The sequence below is a fragment of the Mchenga conophoros genome, linkage group LG8, assembly GCF_057382185.1.
Source record: "Mchenga conophoros isolate Kocher_MC1m ecotype Shallow Benthic linkage group LG8, M_conophoros_male_GT1.1, whole genome shotgun sequence".
Taxonomy (NCBI): domain Eukaryota; kingdom Metazoa; phylum Chordata; class Actinopteri; order Cichliformes; family Cichlidae; genus Mchenga; species Mchenga conophoros.
The window spans coordinates 6,544,897-6,550,845 of NC_140533.1; positions in this window are offsets into that span (position 1 = coordinate 6,544,897).

The following is a 5,949-nucleotide window of genomic DNA, read 5'->3' on the forward strand; positions in this document are numbered from 1 at the left end:
ACAGGGAAAGCTATGAAAGTCCAAGTGTGATAATAAATACAGAAATGTTGAAGAAAATCTGAAAACATAGTGCCAGCCACAGTTCAAATCAAAGCCAGTGGTCAGCATGTATCGGCACGTGTTGCTGGATCTTAAAGCTCGCCCAGTCCTCCTCTTTCATTCAGCCAAACAGCGGATCACTGATATAGAAACCATGTGTGATAAAATGTCCTAACCCACCAGCATGACATCACCACACTCTAGCCCCATCCTGTCTTCTTCCTCCTCCTCCTCCTCCATTCCCCTGCTGTTGTTGTTCTTAACCTGTATTTTCAGGAGTACAAAGAATCAGCCCACATGTTGGTTCTTAGCATCGTCCTGCTGTACAGTTAAACAGTTTCACACCTGGTAACAGGCCAGCCCATCTAAATGCGTCAATGCGAACAGAAATGTCCTCTTTGCACACAAATGCTAAATCGCCTCCAGTTGATTGAGGAAAAAACATTGCTCACCAACTTCCCTAGGAGCGAACTTAAAACTTTTCTGTTCCAAGAACAAGTTGGCTTCGTTGCAGTCTAACACTCCTGCACGGCCAAACCGAGGTAACTGGTAACTGTCATGCTCTGAGGTCCACCACAGCAACACCATGAGCCAGGCATGTTTCTTATGAGCATAGCTGATACTAAATAGGAAATGTGCCATGTTTAGTGCATACTGAATAGCAAGTCCAAAGAAATTATAGATGCTGTATCATAGAAACAGTAGGTTTAAATATGTTGAAAGATGAAGCATGCAAAACAAGGTGTACTCCCTTATTTTGTTAATGGGACCATTTGATCGTTTTACAAGCCAAACTGGAATCATTACAGTTGTGGTGCCCTCCAGAAGAAGGTTATGGAAAAGACACGCTATCCTATTGCAGCCTTAAACAATGCAAAACAGGTTAACAAGATGGTAACTCATACTGAGACGGTAAATTCTTCGTGCTTTAGACTTGTGACAGTCATGGTGATAATGTAAGTGAGTAAGGAAAGGTTTAGAGAAAGGTTTGCAACCACCTGGCAACCATAAGGAGAAAAATCTGTATTTCCCAATCGGTTGGTGAGAATCCACCTGACTACAAGCACTACATGCACAAATACAACCCTACTAACTGTTAAATTGAACAGTTTCTTTATATCAAGCATATTTATTGTATACTGACTGCTCTTCACTGGCTACCTGAAGCAAAATTAACCCTATAATGCCCTTTGTATGATATTTGATACGTGAGTTTTTGATACATCTATCTCATCAATATCATCATTACTTGCCATAATTTCAAAATATTATGGACCAAACTCTTTTTTTGTCTAAAATTAACTTTGCTGTCAACAAAAAGTTGCCAAAAACACCCAGTGTATTAAATGTGTAAAAAAATATGTCATACACAACATGATATAGCAAAAAAAAAAGTTGGTTTTGTTATAAGGGTCAATAAACATCTCAGTTGCTATTTTATGATGGGTTGGTTCTTACAGGGTTAAAATCCTTCTCCTCACATGTTGTCCTAAAGAAGCCATAATACCATATTATCCCAATGGAGCATTTTGCTCTCAGACTGTGGGCTTACTTCTGGTTTCCAGGATATTTAAAAGTAGAAATTGGAGGCCCCACCTCCCAGTTTGGATTCAAGGGACAGACACCCTCTTTACTTTTAAGATTAGGCTTAAAACTGCCTTTTTTGATAAACCATTTCGTTTGGGCTGATCAGGTCACCCTGAATCCTGTCTTAGTTACGCTGCAGTAGGTGTAGGCTGTTGGGGACTTCCTATGATGCACTGAGTGTTTCTTCTTCACTCACTTTTTTTCATTCACTGTTTGTTTATACTCCACTCTATATTTCATCTTTAGTTATTATTCATCTCTGGCTCTCTTCCACAGTGTGTCTTTTGTCCTGTCTCCCTCCCCTCACCCCCAACTAGTCGAGGCAGATGGCTGCCCCTCCCTGAGCCTGACTCTGTCGGCAGTTTCTTCCCGGTAAATGGAAGTGTTTCCTTTTTCCCTTCATTTCCTTAGAAAAAAGAGTAGACCTGAAGAGTTGTCAGGTAATAGTAGCTCTAGCTAGCAGGATTAGCAAGGCACATCTGTCTTTAACCTCTTAGGACCTGGTGTCCACATATGGGGACATCACATTTTGGGTTGTCTAGACCACAAACCTAAATTTTGCGCTTTCAAATGAGCCATATTGCTCAAAGGGGCACAATTGTTGTTTCTCATTTTGTTTTTGTAACCAGGAAAAATGCTGCTGTGTTCAGGCACCAAGAGACTGCAGATGCTGTGGTGTAACGCATCAAATGGCAACATTTTTGTTAATATTGTACACGGTCTCTCTTTTCAAATCAAATCATTAAAATTAATAATTGAAGTTGAAACTCACACATCAGCTGCTCGGTGAAGACTAGGTGAATAAGGTCTTCATGTAAACTGTTACAAAGAAACCAATTTTGAGAGAGACCACACAAAAATCTACTTGGGCCAAGAAACACAAGAGATGGAAATGAGGCCAGTCTGGGCTTTGTTCTCATCTACAAATTTGAGAATTTCGGCCCATTTTCATGAGATTCCAGTCATCTATTTATAATGTTTTGTTAAATGCTACTATAAGCAAATTCTACACAGAACTGAGAACCCCAATAAATCTTCCTCAGTCTATGTTACATCACCTGAAAAGCCTTACTAGTTGGTACAGTTTCAATCGCTTTATTGCAAAGTTTGGCAGTGGGCACTCTGTGGCCTCCCCGAAATGTCAGGCAGTCAGCACAATGGTAGTGCTCCACACGGAGGCCGACTTCAGACTTTATTGGAAACTTTTCAAGACCAAGGGTTGAACTAGTAAGCTAAACAGATGTTCTCATAAAGAAAATACAATAGTGAGATGTACAACCGCTGTGTCAGGGAGGAGGTGGAGATAGATTGATGGATAGAGGAAAGGAAGGAAAAAGATCAGAGGGTGGGGGCGTTGTACGCAGCGTGCCAGAGATGTGGATCGATGGGCAGATTGGTGATGGGAACAGCCCATTCTGAAAATGCTCTGCAGATTATCACAGACGAGGAGAAGAACAGGAGCAGAGCCAGGAGATAACAGTCAGCGCAGACATTGTCCAACACACCTACACTTTTCTCTGCCCCTTCTCCTCTGGCGTTCTCTTTGGGATCTTTATTTCCCAAGGCTCTCCTCTCCTACCAACACACACACACACACACACACATACACACACACACACACACACACACACACATAAACACACACTCTCAGAGCTGCAGTCACTGTTGAACTTTCTCCCCCAGGTCAAGCGGTAAAAGAGGACAAAGTGGTATCTATGTTCTGCAGTTCATATTTGTGTTGGAGGCGCCACGCGGCCTGAGCTCCATGTTAGCTCGAGGTAATTACACCTATATACCACCAATATCCCCTCCCATTACGGCACACTAATGGGCCTTACTGCTTATACACACACACACATACAATCACAGTCACACGCAGCACTTTGTCCAGGCAGGAGAGGCCGGTGACAACATCAGTTAGCTTCGATATGTCACATCAACATTTCTCATGTTTTTCTGTGGTCGCGCTCAAATCCTTCCCTAGATTTACTCAAGTGTGTGTGTGTGTGTGGCATGTGAAACAGTTAAATGGGAGAATTCTGGTTATCAGAATGGTCATAAAAGTCGATTATTATGTATTTCTAAAATAATTTTACCTGCAAGGCAAGAGAAAACATTTGGGAAGGGATATTAAAGCCACTCATAGAATTTTCCCTTTGATTTCACACAAAAGAAACTGAAAAGAGGAAAATTAAAGGAAAAGTGAAATCTGATTTATCCTAACTTTTAGGGTTAAAAAATATATATTATTGCAAATGCATTTATTTTCAAAAGAGCCAAAAATGTAAAAACAAACAACCCCCCCCCCCCCCCCCCCCCCCCCCCCACACACACACACACACACACGCACACACAAACAGGATGTGTTGTTGTTAATCTGTTATTAGTGGTGAAATATCGATTCCTTCGATACCAGTAATTTATGTTCTAGAATCGATTCTCATATTAAAATATTTTAGTAATCTGGGGTAAATTTGTAGTTTATCATTAACAGGAACAGAGTGGAAAGAAGCTATATCATTTGGATTGTCTAGCTTGGAAGGAACTGCTTCCTCTTCCGCCTTTCATAGTCATGTGCGAAATACGGCTGTATAAATGTGTCGCAGTGCTGCAGGTGGTAGTGTGTTGAAATAGTGCACAACTTCAGTTTTTTTTTATTTCTATATGATAATTCTGCATTTTTAAGCAATAAGAACAAGTAGTCTGATGTCCTGTAATCATTATGAAGCTATAATTTGAAATACAGATTACATTTTGTTCAAAGTATCGGTATCGGATCAGTATCGTCGATACCACCCCGAATTTTACTTGATATCGTATCGGAATTGAAGTCAATGATATCGCACATCACTATCTGCTATCTTACAGTCTTGAGGGTTTTTTCTGTCTTATTAATTCCAAAAAGTGAAAAATACCAACATGGAGTAAGCTCCTCAGGCCTCCTGCTTAACACTCTGCGTTTTTTGTGTTTGAGCACAATTTTTGCACCAAAAGAAGGATAACATCAGAAACATTAAGGAGTTTTTTTCTATAACTCTAACCCTTTTCATATTACTATAAAATATAACACAAACACAAACTATACATCTCTATAAATAGGATTTTTTTTTTTTACAGGGAGAACAGTAGCGCAGCAGAAGTAACTGAGAATGTATGAGTCATACATTTAGGTAACAGAGCAATACATTTTTCTTTTAATGTATTCGTCGCTGGGGAAAACCAACTAGAACAAAGCGTGCAAGTGAATCTTGTGTCATTTGTATTTGCCAGCATCTGATTCTTGGATTCCTCCAAATATAAACTCATTTGATGACTTTATGAACTTTCTGCTCTGTGCTTTACGACTTGGAAAGGTCTGATAAGGCAGTAAATAAAGGATGATATATGCAGCCAGATTCCATGCCTGCACCGCTGCGTCTCCTCCAGAGATGAGGATCAAAGCCAGGTATGTGCCGAGGTTTGCCGGCGCCTGTCCCCAAACGCACACATTCTGATATTTGTATATCCCAGTCTCTAGGAACCAGGCTGATTTGTCCTGTTTAAGCCATTGCAATATTTCATAACTAGATGATAGTCCCTCAGCAAATACTGTCTGTGCAACTGCTCCAATAATATTTGAGATTCTCAAAACACGGTTAAAGTTAATACAGCATATCTGAGAAGCTGATGGTGGCCAACGCAGCCTAGGCTCTTTCTTTTTTACTCTGTGTCAAATTGAGACATGTTCCTCATCATGTCTTCAAATTCTTACACATCCTCACCTCCTCTGTTTAATGAGGAGGTGAGGATGAAGATCATACTCGCAGACACGCAATTGGAAGTGGAGCTCTCAGGCTGTTAGACGTGAAAACAGGTTGGAGACAGCAGGGTCAGATTTTACATGCTGTCTAATAGCAAATCCAGCTGACTGCGTAACTGAGCCACTCCACATAAACCATAAAAATGCACCACACACACACGTTATGAACCCGTGCACATGCACGCACAGTGCTGACTGTTAATATGTATAGCTGACGGCACAGCAACTAACATGTAGAAAATGCCATGTAGATACAGTGCACGCAGACTTAATGGGGTGATTGGGGAGTGGGAATGTGACGGCGTTTCAACACTTCTTGCTTGGCAACCTTGTGATATGCAGGAATATTGAAAGAGTGCACTCATGTACACAAACAGGCACTGATGGTGTCTGTAACCAAACATTAGGGTGTAAATGGGGACTGGTCTGCAGCCAGCTCTGCACACTAAATATAACAAAGCGGTGGTCCATGTACTGAAAGATCTGAGCCAGGACGACCTTAACGCTAGCATGAGCGAGCACGA